Source organism: Microcaecilia unicolor, chromosome 5 (genome assembly GCF_901765095.1).
Source record: "Microcaecilia unicolor chromosome 5, aMicUni1.1, whole genome shotgun sequence".
In the NCBI taxonomy this organism is placed as follows: domain Eukaryota; kingdom Metazoa; phylum Chordata; class Amphibia; order Gymnophiona; family Siphonopidae; genus Microcaecilia; species Microcaecilia unicolor.
In genome coordinates, this window is record NC_044035.1 from 30,029,566 (window position 1) to 30,045,263 (window position 15,698).

The 15,698-nt window shown below is 44.1% G+C and overlaps 1 protein-coding gene across 1 annotated transcript in view; it reads right to left on the reverse strand.

Annotated features, from left to right (window-relative positions):
* Positions 1 to 15,698, reverse strand: part of SORCS3 (sortilin related VPS10 domain containing receptor 3) — an 831,591-nt gene that overhangs the window by 400,371 nt on the left and 415,522 nt on the right. The window lies entirely within an intron of this gene.

Sequence of the window (15,698 nt, forward strand, 5' to 3'; positions counted from 1 at the left end):
GCTTTCGAAGGTTGCCCTTCTTCCTCAGATCGGAAATAAGCAAATGTGCTAGCTGACAGTGTATATAAGTGAAAACATTCAAGCATTACTATGACAGTCTGACAGGGTGGGAGGATGGGGGTGGGTCGGAGGTATGCATGGGGACATCAAAGCATATCATTGATATTCTAACAGGATGGGTGTGGATAGGTGAGGGGTGGGGTGATCAACAGAGACATACAGCTTTATGGTTTATAATGGGCTAGGAACCCCAGATCCTTGTTAAGTCCTTTCTGTTGGGTGTTAAAATATTCAATCATTCTGACTTCAAAGGTCTTACGTTCTTGTATGGTTTTAAAGTTACCTTTCAGGATTCTCACTGTGAAGTCACTGGTACAGTGTCCTGGTCCTGTAAAATGTTGACCAACAGGCGTGGGAACCCTGCTGGCACCAGTATTGTTCATGTGATGTCTATGTAAATTGAATCTTGTCTTAAGCATCTGGCCTGTTTCTCCAATATAGCATCCTTCGTTACATTTTTTACACTGAATGATATATACCACATTGGAAGATGAGCAAGTGAAAGATCCCTTTATGTTGAATATCTTTCCTTTGTGGATGACTTTGGGGTCCTGTGAAATATTTTGGCATAGTTTGCAACTGGATAAATTACAGGGAAGTGTGCCCTTCTGTTCCTTTTCAGTCTGTGATGGAAGTTTACTTCTGATTAGCTTGTGTTTTAAGTTGGGTGGCTGTCGGAAGGCCAGTACTGGTGGGGATGGGAATATCTCTTTCAGTAATTCATCCTCCTGGAGTATAGGTTGTAGATCTCTTATGATTTTCCTCAGTTTTTCCAGCTCTGGATTGTATGTCACTACAAGTGGGATTCTGTCTGTGGATTTTTTCTTCTTGTACTGTAGCATTCTAGCCCATTATAAACCATAAAGCTGTATGTCTCTGTTGATCACCCTCCCCTTACCTATCCACACCCATCCTGTTAGAATATCAATGATATGCTTTGATGTCCACATGCATACTTCCTACCCACCCCCCTCCTCCCACCCTGTCAGACTGTCATAGTAATGCTTGAATGTTTTCACTTATATACACTGTCAGCTAGCACATTTGCTTATTTCCGATCTGACGAAGAAGGGCAACCTTCGAAAGCTAATCAAGAAATGTACTAAGTTATGTCCAATAAAAAGGTATCATCTTATTTTCTTTTCCATGTTTTATTTTGTTTGATTTCTATTGATAAGATTTTTCAAAAAATCTATAGAAGGCAATTCAGAAATGCAGCATAGGCGCCACTTACATGCACACTTGCCCAAAGCACTATTCTCTAAGCTCACGAGTAAGGGGAATGGTGTACAACTGAAAAGGGGTGTATCTGTGGGAGGAACATGGGTGGGATGTGGGTGTGACAGCCATCAACACGCTTATGTTATAGAATACTATCAGATGCATGCATTGATTGACAGAGTCATTTTCTGCCAGTCGCTATGTTCACATCAGCCCTCTCCTCAAGTCACTTCACTGGCTCCCTATCCGTTTCCGCATTCAATTCAAACTTCTCTTACTGGCCTATAAATGCATTCACTCTACCGCTCCCAAGTACCTCTCTACTCTTGTCTCTCCCTACGCCCCTCCTCAGGTACTCCGTTCTGTGGATAAACCTCTCTTGTCTGTCCCCTTCTCCTCTACTGCTAATTCCAGACTCCGTTCCTTTTATCTTGCAGCACCTCACACCTGGAATAGACTTCCCGACCTTGTATGTCTAGCTCCATCCTTGGCCGTTTTCAAATCCAGGCTAAAAGACCACCTCTTTAACACTGCTTTTGACTCCTAACCACTACTCACTTGCCCTGTGCCCTTTTATCCCCACCTCTTTAATTCCCTTACCTCTTAGTTGTTCTGTCTGTTTGTCTGTCCTATTTAGATTGTGAGTTCTTTGAGCAGGGACTGTCTTTTCATGTATGGTGTACAGCGCTGCGTATGCCTTGTAGCGCTATAGAAGTGATAAGTAGTAGTAGTAGTAATATAGAAGCCTGCCCTTGCAGATCAGCAACGCGGCTGTGCAGGCTTCTGTTTCTGTGAGTCTGACGTCCTGCAGGACGTCAGACTCACAGAAACAGAAGCCTGCACAGCCGCGTTGCTGATCTGCAAGGGCAGGCTTCTAGATGGAATGTTGCTAGTGGAGGAGTAGCCTAGTGGTTAGTACAGTGGAACATGGGATGTTGTTACTATTTGAGATTCTGGAATGTTGCTATTACTTGAGATTCTACATGGAATGTTGCTACTATTGGAGATTCTGTTGCTACTATTTGAGATTCTACGTGGAATGTTGCTATTCCACTAGCAACATTCCATATTTAGATTGTGAGCTCTTTGAGCAGGGACTGTCTTTTTATGTATGATGTACAGCACTGCATATGCCTTGTAGCGCTATAGAAATGATAAGTAGTAGTAGTAGTAGTAGATCTAAGTATACCCTACTATGCCTACCATTGACTTAGCATAAGTGGGTGTGACTTCTTTTTGTCATACCAATGCACATTTGCGCTAGTATGTTGTAATAGTATCAGGATGCCCTGATGTTGTTATAGAAATGGTGTTTCCAGCGCTAAATCAGGAAGTGCCACAAAGGAGGTCCCAATTTACAGAATTGCCTCCTATATTTGATATAATGAAGGGATTAATCCATGAACCAGGAGCTGAAGTGTAACAACATTTTACAGGAGCATGTACTAGTGGAAACAGTGTTTGCTGTACTTCGACAGTGTACTTAAACATCACCAAGGAAATTATGAATGCAAGTTTCAAGTAGTATTTTAGGTTTTGGAGTCCTCCTGCTTGTTACTTATAGAAACTAACCCTTTATAGAAATCCAGTGAGCAGGCTTGAATAACAAGCCTCCCGATATTTAAGGCTATTTAACTGGCCAAGAACAGCTCCTGGCCAGTTAAATGGATATTTGGTGATATTCAGTGGGAGATAGCCCAGCTATCCCCTGCAGAATATCACTGGTCAGCAGATCGGAGGTTATATCACATGATATAACTTGCTTTCCGGGAATATTCAGCCCCAGTAAAGAGGCCAAATGTGACCGAGTGAATGTCTGGAATATGTTTGGCTGGTTTCTTCTTAACCGGCCAGCGCTGAATATCGTCTTGGCTGATTAAGTTGAAAAGAGCCATAAATAAACCAGAAGTTCAATTCTGGTCACCGGAAACAGCCAGGCATTCATATCTGGGCTCAGTGCTGACTGCGGGAGGCTGCCCGACTACCCTCCGTGGTCTGAATATCGGCCCCAAGGAGAATAAGGAGAATGTGTATGTGTTTGGTGGATACCTGGAGGCGAGAAGAAAAGCTGTTGTATATAGTTGGCCATATGTTTGAAATGGTTGAAGCTGTACCCTCATTAACTGAAGCTAATTAACCCTCCATTGCCTCATTAACTAAAGGACAGTAAAGGTTCCGGTTTCAACAAAAAGAACTGGTGTGGTCTCCATTTTTGTAAGAAGTGTGAAGCTTAGATTGTAAGCTCTTTGAGCAGGGACTGTCCCTCTATGTTGAATTGTACAGCGCTGCGTAACCCTAGTAGCGCTTTAGAAATGTTAAGTAGTAGTAGTAGTATTACATATAGCAGTGATTTAACCAGAGCTGAGATTGTGATGTCATAATGCCTCATTCCACCAATGCCTAAGAGCCAACCTCATCAGTGATGTCACAATGGCTTGATTGTCCTATATTTGTCTCACTCTTATCTATTAGATTGTAAGCTCTTTGAGCAGGGACTGTCCCTCTATGTTGAATTGTACAGCGCTGCGTAACCCTAGTAGCGCTTTAGAAATGTTAAGTAGTAGTAGTAGTAGTAGTGATGCAGAGCTTGCTCATCCTCTCATTAGAAATCCTGGTCCCGCCCTGGTCCCACAACCAATAAATAATAGTGTGCACCCCTTTTGTCTAACTAGACCATCTCAAAGTGAAGGTTATATGAGACATATCACATATGCTCACATATGTGACACACTGCATACATGACCCTTACAAATCTTTATTCTGATATAGTGTATTAGTTCATATGAGATTAATGCAAACATGGTCTACATCCACAAAAATCCAACCTCCCCACAAAATAAAACTTCTCTGTACAAACCTGGGCTCTAGGTCTATTGACCTGTATGTCCTTACTGAGAGGATGAACCATGCTACCATGCAGATCAGAACTAAGACATTTCTCCATGGACATCACCATTCTGATTCTTATAAAGGGGTGTGGATTTGCTATACTGCCTTTCTGAAGTTGGCGTCTATTATGGGTGAGGTTTGGATGTTATCCTCCTGGGATTTTACTTGTTCCTCCTGAAGAAGAAATTGAAATGTGGTTCCGCATTGGGGAACAAATGTATTGCAAATTTGCCTGTTTGTCTAGCTGATGGAATCTACATACCAAGTGACCAGATAACCATAGCGGTTTTGAAGATCTGATGTTGATTTGGTTCTGTTATAGAGAGATTATTGAGTCCAGCTTCTTTGCATGGAATCTTAGTGAAACACCTAATGATTTGCATGAAGTATTTGCATTTGAAAGCTCTCAATTGATTATATATATCTTTGGATATGGATACGTCAACGAAAATGGTGTTTCTTTTGTAATTGACCCACAAGCTGGTTCACCGACTTCTGGACAAGACAATACTGGACTTGTTTGTAAGATTGGTCATTGGATAAAGTGTTGAGTTGAATGAAATGGATGATTGGTAAGAGTGAGGTCAGAGTGATACTATTTACATGCTTTGTATTTAATTAGTGATTGAAATAAATATTTTCATATAAGAATAGTATTCTGGGTCATATTACATAGTAACATAGTAGATGACGGCAGAAAAAGACCTGCATGGTCCATCCAGTCTGCCCATCAAGATAAACTCATATGTGTATACCTTACCTTGATTTGTACCTGCCTTTTTCAGGGCACAGACCGTACAAGTCTGCCCAGCAGTATTTCCCGCCTCCTAACCACCAGTCCCGCCTCCCATCTCCGGCTCTGGCACAGACTGTATAAGTTTGCCCTCCACTATCCTCGCCTCCCAACTACCAACCTCTCTTCCCCCACCTGCTCCGCCACCCATCTCCGGCTCTGGCACAGACCGTATAAGTCTGCCCTCCACTATCCTCGCCTCCCAACTACCAGCCTCTCTTCCCCCACCTGCTCCGCCACCCAATTTTTCATATGAGAGTTTATGAGATGTTAGTTCCAGTTTCTCTTTGAGTATCCCCAAGTTGTAGATAACCCATATAGCTAAATAACCAAAGTTAGAACTTCTGATTGCTTAGCTACGCAGGCGCCTGCACTGAAATTGCCACCACCCTTATAACATACAACATTCTCCCAGATGTGATCTGGGAAAGATCACTCCTCCAAATTCTCCAAGTCATGGTCTATAAGATATTCAGTTAATCACACTGAAAGTCAAGAGACCAGCTAAGAGTTGCACAAAATGTTGTTACTCCCCCTCTTTGTTGCATTTCTCAATAAATATTGCTGTGCAGAAGGAAGGGATCCTCAGGAGCTTAGCCTAGAATGGGTGGCAGAGCTGGTGGTTGGGAGGCAGGGCTAGTGCTGGGCAGACTTATACGGTCTGTGCTGGGGCTGGTGGTTGGGAGGCGGGACTAGTGCTGGGCAGACTTATACGGTCTGTGTCGGGGCTGGTGGTTGGGTGGTGGGGATAGTGCTGGGCAGACTTATACGGTCTGTGCCAGAGCTGGTGGTGGGAGGCGGGACTGGTAGTTGGGAGGTGAGGATAGTGCTGGGCAGACTTATACGGTCTGTGCCAGAGCTGGTGGTGGGAGGCGGGACTGGTAGTTGGGAGGCGAGGATAGTGCTGGGCAGACTTATACGGTCTGTGCCAGAGCTGGTGGTGGGAGGCGGGACTGGTAGTTGGGAGGCGAGGATAGTGCTGGGCAGACTTATACGGTCTGTGCCAGAGCTAGTGGTGGGAGGCGGGGCTGGTGGTTGGGAGGCGGGGATAGTGCTGGGCAGACTTATACGGTCTGTGCCAGAGCTGGTGGTGGGAGGCGGGACTGGTGGTTGGGAGGCGAGGATAGTGCTGGGCAGACTTATACGGTCTGTGCCAGAGCTGGTGGTGGGAGGCGGGACTGGTAGTTGGGAGGCGAGGATAGTGCTGGGCAGACTTATACGGTCTGTGCCAGAGCTGGTGGTGGGAGGCGGGACTGGTAGTTTGGAGGCGAGGATAGTGCTGGGCAGACTTATACGGTCTGTGCCAGAGCTGGTGGTGGGAGGCGGGACTGGTAGTTGGGAGGCAAGGATAGTGCTGGACAGACTTATACGGTCTGTGCCAGAGCTGGTGGTGGGAGGCGGGACTGGTAATTGGGAGGCAAGGATAGTGCTGGGCAGACTTATACGGTCTGTGCCAGAGCTAGTGGTGGGAGGTGGGGTTGGTGGTTGGGAGGCGGGGATAGGGCTAGCCAGACTTATACGGTCTGTGCCCTGAAGAGGACAGTACAAATAAAAAAGTAGCACATATGAATTTATCTTCTTGGGCAGACTGGATAGACCGTGCAGGTCTTTTTCTGCCGTCATCTACTATGTTACTATGTTACTATTTGGACAGGTTCTCTCTTGAAAACGATCTAGCATTGACTAATACACATAGCAGTTCTTCTGATGACCTCCACATCAAGAATGTTTATGTGGGTAAACACATTTTCCCTATGTAAAATGGCTTTTGGAAATTGCTCAGCCTGCTGCTTTTATCCACAAGAAAAAGGGAATTCCCAAGTAAGGGTTTAGCAGAGTGAAAAATGGTTGTGGATATTTGATTTTCAAAACTCCATTTGTACTTTTGCCTAGAGACGTAGCCCACATAACTAGCAGATACAAAGTTGGTGGGTACCTTTGTACCCCATGGAGTATTTTCCATTGAAAATAAACTTGAAGGCACATTGGTACAAAAGTGGATCTGAAACACCTGTAAGGAATCTAAAAACTGCCCCATAAATGTACTTTACCAGATGTCTCAGGCTGCACTTTTTTTCTGTATATGTAAAATACAGAGCCTCCATAAATGTTTGACCCCATTAAGCTTACTATTTCTATGTTTGTGTGCATCTTCTCATAATACCCATAATAACTAAACATATTTTCACATTCAATTTCCACTAATTCATAGATCTATTACAATCATGCTGACAAAGTCAGCACGGATTTAGTGAAGGGAAGTCTTGCCTCACCAATCTAATGCATTTTTTTGAGGGGGTAAGCAAACATGTGGACAATGGGGAGCCGGTTGATATTGTATATCTGGATTTTCAGAAGGCGTTTGACAAAGTGCCGCACGAAAGACTCCTGAAGAAATTGCAGAGTCATGGAATCGGAGGTAGGGTATTATTATGGATTAAGAACTGGTTGAAAGATAGGAAGCAGAGAGTAGGATTGCGTGGCCAGTATTCTCAGTGGAGGAGGGTAGTTAGTGGGGTCCCGCAGGGGTCTGTGCTGGGTCCGTTGCTTTTTAATGTATTTATAAATGACCTAGAGATGGGAATAACTAGTGAGGTAATTAAATTCGCCGATGACACAAAATTATTCAGGGTCGTCAAGTCGCAGGAGGAATGTGAACGATTACAGGAGGACCTTGCGAGACTGGGAGAATGGGCGTGCAAGTGGCAGATGAAGTTCAATGTTGACAAGTGCAAAGTGATGCATGTGGGTAAGAGGAACCCGAATTATAGCTACGTCTTGCAAGGTTCCGCGTTAGGAGTTACGGATCAAGAAAGGGATCTGGGTGTCGTCGTCGATGATACGCTGAAACCTTCTGCTCAGTGTGCTGCTGCGGCTAGGAAAGCGAATAGAATGTTGGGTGTTATTAGGAAGGGTATGGAGTCCAGGTGTGCGGATGTTATAATGCCGTTGTATCGCTCCATGGTGCGACCGCACCTGGAGTATTGTGTTCAGTACTGGTCTCCGTATCTCAAAAAAGATATAGTAGAATTGGAAAAGGTACAGCGAAGGGCGACGAAAATGATAGTGGGGATGGGACGACTTTCCTATGAAGAGAGGCTGAGAAGGCTAGGGCTTTTCAGCTTGGAGAAGAGACGGCTGAGGGGAGATATGATAGAAGTGTATAAAATAATGAGTGGAATGGATCGGGTGGATGTGAAGCGACTGTTCACGCTATCCAAAAATACTAGGACTAGAGGGCATGAGTTGAAGCTACAGTGTGGTAAATTTAAAACGAATCGGAGAAAATTTTTCTTCACCCAACGTGTAATTAGACTCTGGAATTCGTTGCCGGAGAACGTGGTACGGGCGGTTAGCTTGACGGAGTTTAAAAAGGGGTTAGATAGATTCCTAAAGGACAAGTCCATAGACCGCTATTAAATGGACTTGGAAAAATTCCGCATTTTTAGGTATAACTTGTCTGGAATGTTTTTACGTTTGGGGAGCGTGCCAGGTGCCCTTGACCTGGATTGGCCACTGTCGGTGACAGGATGCTGGGCTAGATGGACCTTTGGTCTTTCCCAGTATGGCACTACTTATGTACTTATGTACTTAAATCTCATTGTTCCACAATTACAGGTGGAGTGGAGGAGTGGTCTAGTGGTCTAGTGGTTAGGTGAAACAGGTTAAGGAGATGGGCTTGATTCCCACTGCTGTTTATCCATTGGGGCAGTGGGTTGAGATCCTGAGGAACTACATTTGACTCCCACTGCCGCTCCTTGACCCTGGGCAAGTCAATTAACCCTCCATTGCCCCAGCTACAAATAATATTCAGTCTGTGAGCCCATTTGGGACTAAAGAAATGACAAACAATAGCACATTTCCATGTGGAGGGGCATAATCGAACGGGGTGCCCAAGTTTTCCTGAGGACGTCCTCGCAGGACGTCCCCGTGAAGGGGCGGGGAAACCCATATTATCGAAACAAGATGGGCGGCCATCTTTCATTTCGATAATAGGGTCGGGGACACCCAAATCTCAACATTTAGGTCGACCTTAGAGATGGTCGTCCTTAGAGATGGTCGTCCTTAGAGATGGTCGTCCATGGTTTTTGGCGATAATGGAAACCGAGGACGCCCATCTCAGAAACGACCAAATCAAAGCCATTTGGTCATGGGAGGAGCCAGCATTCATAGTGCACTGGTCCCCCTGACATGCCAGGGCACCATCCAGGCACCCTAGGGGGCACTGCAGTGGACTTCAGAAAAAGCTCCCAGGTGCATAGTTCCCTTACCTTGTGTGCTGAGCCCCCCAAAACTCCCTCCCCACAACTGTACAACACTACCATAGCCCTAAGGGGTGACGGGGGGCACCTAGATGTGGGTACAGTGGGTTTGTGATGGGTTTTGAAGGGCTCCCATTTACCACCACAAGTGTAACAGGTGGGGGTGGGGGGTGGGCCTGGGTCCACCTGCCTGAAGTGCAGTGCAGTACCCACTAAAACTGCTCCAGGGACCTGCATACTGCTGTCAGGGAGCTGGGTATGACATTTGAGGCTGGCATAGAGGCTGGCAAGAAATATGTAAAAAGTTTTTTTTTAGGGTAGGAGGGGGTTATTGACCACTGGGTGAGTAAGGGGAGGTCATCCCCGATTCCCTTCTATGGTCATCTGGTCAGTTCAGGCAATATTTTGAGGCTTGGTCGCAAGAAAAAATGGACCAAGTAAAGTCGGCCAAGTGCTCGTCAGGGACGCCCTTCTTTTTTCCATTATCGGCCGAGGACGCCTATGTGTTAAGCATGCCCCAGTCCCGTCTTTGCTATGCTTCCGACACGCCCCCGTGAACTTTGGTCGTCCCCGCGATGGAAAGCAGTTGAGGATGCCCAAAATCGGCTTTCGATTATGCCGATTTGGGCGACCCTGGGAGAAGGACGCCCATCTTGCGATTTGTGTCGAAAGATGGGCGCCCTTCTCTTTCGAAAACATGCTTGATAGACTCAGCTTACAGCAATGCATTCTCCACACATCTATGGCATTTTGCAGGAAATCGATGGCAGATTTTCATATTGTACAGAGGCGTTAAAGGATTCCCATTTTACAGTTATGGTAAATTTTTGCAGACAATCAGACTTCAAAGAAATAAATCTGTATGAACAAGCTCATAGTAATTCTTTTGAAATTTCTCAGATTTTCTATAGTTAGCCTGGTTATAATCAAGAACCTGCAAGAACAGCACACATAAAAAAAATCAGCACATACTGTGTGTCTTTTAGCCAAGAGTACAGTGCATAAAACTCACAGTCTCCAGCTGTAATTTTCTTTCTCCTACTGCACATATAAATCACCAAGTCTCCAATTTGTTATGAAAAAGAATCAATATAGCCCTTATAGTTCTTCTGGATGTTCAAATGTGTTGGTCTTATTCACAGTGACTTCCATCCTTGCTTGAGAGGATAATAAAAACCTTGATTTCATATTTCTACCCTGCCTCTGGGCTTGTACCCTGCTGCTTCACTCTTGTATCCTTGTCCAGCTGTGCACAATCAACAGACCTTAGAGACCTTCAAATAACATAATACACAGCAGTGAAACTGATTAACAATGCTAGAAAGTTTGACCACATAACTCCATTGCTTCGCACAGAACATTGACTGCCAATTACAGCTAGGATTTGTTTTCAAACTCATTGCTAAGGTCTGGTTCTTTTCCTTTCTAAACTCTGTAATGTTATACTATTCCTCAAGGCCTCTTTGATCTGCTCAGCCAAATCTCCAAGTTGTGCCTTCTTTCAAATACATTAGGTTTGATACCATCTGCCTCACCATATTTTGCATAATAGGACACTCATGTTGGAACAAGCTTCCACTGCACCTTAGAGCTGAAACTTCTCTCCATCTTTATCAAAGTGGCTTCGAATCATATTTATTTCAGGATGTGTTGGGAGAGTAATTTACCACAGTGACTGTAGGCATGGATGCATAAGGTTGCCTCAGGGTCTCTACCCTTCCTCTATTTTCCTCTCAATATATTTAACTTTGATCTCTGCACTCTCTGTTTTGTCTACTTTATTCAGATTTGGGTTTTTTTTTTAGATATGTGTTGTTGAAAACTGCTAACAAGGTATTGCCATCAGCGATATATCAAATGTTGATAACCCTGAACTGTTTCATTGCTGTTTTTGCCTTGTTTCCATAATTCCAGCTTCTTGTTGAGCTCTTTGTTTTCAGTAATCCTTGTTTGCTAATCTTTGTCTAGTACAGGGCTTCTCAGCCCAGTCCTTGGGAGACACCAAGTCCCATCGGGTTTTCAGGATATCAACAATGAATACTCATGAGATAGATTGACATGCACTTCCTCCTTGGTATGCCAATCTATCTAATTCTCTCATGTACATTCATTGTGGATATTCAGATCCAAGGTCTTTTCTCCTCTCTTCAGTCCATCATCTACCCCAGTTCTTCCCTCTCCCCTTTGGCCTAGGTTCCTCTCTCTTTTTCTCTTTCATCTGCTTTCCCTCTTGACCCCCTCACCCCCCACTTTGCTCCAGGTCTTTTTCTCGCTCTCTCTCTTTCCTCTCCTCTTCTCCCCTGTGCCTGGGTCTGGCATCTCTACAGTTTCTCCCGCCAGTCCTCCACATGCTGAGGTGGCTCACGGAAGACACAGTGCTAAAGGCGGCCTCTCTCTCAGGCTGGTGGAGTCTTTCCTTTGCTACATTCAGCCCACAGGAAGTTACATCAGAGAGATGGCATATGGTAAAGTAAAGAATCCACTGGAGAGAGAGAGACCACCTGTAGTGCTGTGTCTTCTGTTAGCTGCCTTCGCATGTGGAGGACCAGCTGGTCAGGCAGGGGAAGCTGTAGAGATGCCAGACCCAGGCATTATTTTGCCGGCTTCACTCAGTGTTAGCTATGCTCTGCCTCAAATGAAGAACATTATGCTGGGTTACTGCACTGTTAGATGAGAACAGACCATTTCTGTGTATTCTGAAAGACTTTGCAACTGGGTGTCCTCACCTACTCTGAAGATTCCTGTGGCAGGGCACAGTGATGGCAAAACAGCTTGCAGCTGGACTTAAAGATATAAACAGAGAACAATGCAGGCAGATAAAGACCATATATGGCCTATCCAGTCTGCCCATCCATGCCATCTACTCTCCCTATCACTCTCTCAGAGATCCCATGTACTTCTCCCAAGCTTTCTTGAATTCAGATGAAGTTTTTGTCTCTACCACCTCCACCGGGAGTCCGTTCCATGAATTCACCACCCTTTTTGTGAAGAAGTATTTCCTCAGATATCCTAGACCACCAGCGCCTTTGCACGGTTTGATGCCTAGCAGTAGCTCCATGAGACTACCATTATGGTTCAAGAGCACCATTTTGCAAGAGGCAGACACCAGGGCAGGAGCAAGAATGGATCATCCTCCATTTATGATCTCCTTGATTTGAACCAGTTTCCCTTCTCCTTAGTTTGCATCTGTTTTCTTTTCTTACTTTCTGAACCTTGCTAAATTTATATCACTTAATTGCCCATTTCAATGACTAACAACGTCCTTTAGGCCATCATTTTCTTCTCAGAGAATTCAATCACACACTAATTCAAAACCTTGATTTTCTTCTCTTTCTCTATGTTATACCTGATGAACCGATCAGCCTTTAGAGAAAATGTACAATCTCAATCTGCATTTTGTTTTTTTAAGGGGGTAATTCTACACGGAGCGTGGCATATGTATGTATATATGCCATATGTATGACCACAAACAAGAAAGGGGATGGGATTTAATATACTGCATTTCTGTGGTTACAATCAAAATGATTTATATATTATGAACAGGTCTGCGCTCAGCTTCCTGTGATGCAAACCGCAGGACCTCTGGTTCTGATCCCACCTCTAGGGCCTGCTCCAACGGCACTGCCTCTAGCTCATCCGGTGCTTCAGCCTTGAGTCTTGGCATCACCACATTTTGATGGGAACCCCAAGGCGTGCAGAAGATTCATTAACCGGTATTTGATGAACTGTGAGCTGCAGCCCTCCAGATTTCCATCTGATTGGGTCAAGATCACTGTGATACCCTGAGCGAGGGTGTCCAGTGAAAGAACTGAGCAAGACAACAGGATATAGGGGAGGGGGGGGGGGTAGGGAATGGGACTTGATATATGCCTTTCTGTGTTTTTTGCAGCTACATTCAAAGCAGTTTACATAGTATATACAGGTACTTATTTGTACCTGGGGCAATGGAGGGTTAAGTGACTTGCCCAGAGTCACAATGAGATGTAATAGGAATTGAACCCAGTTTCCCAGGATCAAAGTCTGCTGCACTAACCATTAGGCTACTCCACTAAGCGAAAATAAGTATTCATTTATGAGTCCTGAGGCATATTACTTCACAGGGCAAGGAACATAAGTTGGAAAACCTTCCTCCATTCAATAAACACAGACTCAAGCAGGCCTCTGGCCAACAAGTCCAAACATAGTCTGCGGTTGGTGGGGCTGCCACGCTCCAAACACAGTCTATACATTCTTGGTTCTTCTCTAAGTCCCAAATCTGGCTCCAGCCAGAACTGAAAACACAATTTGCAAGTCTCAGTCAAATAACAAAAGTGGCTTACTTCAGCAAGGTCATGATCACTTTACATCAACAAGGGAACCCTTACACTACAGGGCAACTTCTCTTCTCATGGGGCCTCTGTATCGGGATCTCTCTGATCTACTCAGACTCAAGGCCTTTAGCTCCATCCTGATCTGAGCCCTGCCCCTCTGACTTAGCAACTGCCTCAGCTTAGGCTTCCAGCTTGGCAGACTAGTGCCCTCCAGCTGTAAGGAGGCTGAACTGCATTGTGGGGGAATGTTCTTCATTATACTATTCACTCCCTCACAGTCACCTTTATCATCTTTCTGGGCAAGCAATGTCCCAGGAAACTGGAAACCTGGAAAAAACGGAAAACTCCTAGGATGCCTAGGAGTGGTGGGGAGACTTCCCTAGGTCCTTCCTGAGTTGTTCCAACCTCCCTCTACTCTACCTGTCACCCTTCCATGTGAAAATAAGCAGATCATTGTCCAAGCTGTCCTAGATTCCGGAGCAGCTGGAGAAGACAGAGTTTGGAGAAGACAGAGCTGAAAGGAGACATAAAATCATGAATGGTGTGTAAAGGGTTAATATAACATTTAGTGACATTCTTCATTTATAAATTTCCTCATTTGATGTGTGTTATTTCCTAAAAAAATTATGTATCTTTGTTATATATTGTAAATTACAAATAAATAAATAATTAATAATAAAAAAGGGTTAATATGAATGGTTATTTTTTTCCTTCAAACAGTGTGAAGCCTAGGGGGCATTCCATGAAGCTAATAGGTAACACTTTTAGAACAAATGTGAGGAAAGTACTTAGTGCACAATTAGGCTGAAACTAGTTTTAAAAAATCTCAGAGGGGAAACCATTCAATCTTTTTAATCATTTTTTGTTGTCCTTCTCTGAACTTTTTCTAGTTCCTCTATATCTTTTCTCGGAGTTTGGTGAGTTTCACGTCATCAATGAGATATTGTCAATGACGTGAAGCGATAGGGGACACCCTCTCCAAAATGTTTTCAGATGTGTTTCCTGTCTTTCATTGTCTGCACTATTACTCAACAGCATGAACTGTCTTCAATAGTATGCGATATTGATCAATACATATTGTGCGGTACTTAGTATCAATCAGTTGTTTGAACCCTTAATAAAATCGCTCCCGAAAAAAAAAAAACCCTTTAAAAACAATGCAAATGATGCAAAAAAGTAAGCAAGGCAAATGTTTGTTTGCTTGCACACCTCGTCCACATGATCCTCACAACTCTCACCTTTCCATGTTTCTTACACACCCACTCAGTCACTGTCTAGCACTCCTCTTTCACACACCAGTCACACCCAAAGGTTCCTCTCTTGTACACTCTAAAATCAGAAGATAGACAGAAACGGAAATAAATAAATAACAAACTATAGAGGTCAAACTATTACCCCCAGAGAAAGCCAAAACTCGAAAGGACAGAAAGTAACACTCAGACCAAATAGTTACGAAACAAGACACGGCACTCAGAAGTCTCCAAATCTACTCTCTTATATCATTTCTCTCCTTACCAACCTGCCGCCGGAATGAAGAGCTCAGTATTCGACAAGGGAATGGTAGTGTGCTGTGTGTTTATGCCAATGTAGAATGCGTGCTATTGTGCATCCGTTGAAAAATGGTCCATGTTAAAATAACGTAGGCCATGGTAGCATATTGCTGACCATTATTGCCACTTTAAAATGCCCACACTTTACTGTTTATATGTTATAGTTCCAAGGTAATAATGCAGTATACATTTTCATTAAACAACATTTTTATTGTGCTTTTGTGAATAGGTCCTAAATCCCAGTTTAACAAGGACATAAAAATTTTACTGAGTTGCATGGTAAAACATTTTTAGCATCTCCCAACTCTCTACTTTCAGTTATCTTGGTCCCAAATTATGCAATTAACTCTCTCTGTATATCAGGAACCAACAGACAGTCACTGTCACTGCATCTCATTGAGGGGCATAATCGAAAGGGGCGCCCAAGTTTTCCTGAGGACGTCCTCGCAGGACATCCTGGCAAAGGACAAGATGGGAGTCCATCTTTCATTTCGATAATACTGTCGGGAATGACCAAGTCGCGAAATTTAGGTCAACCTTAGAGATGGTTGTCCCCGATTTTCAGCAATAATGGAAACCGAGGACGCCCATCTTAGAAACAACCAAATCCAAG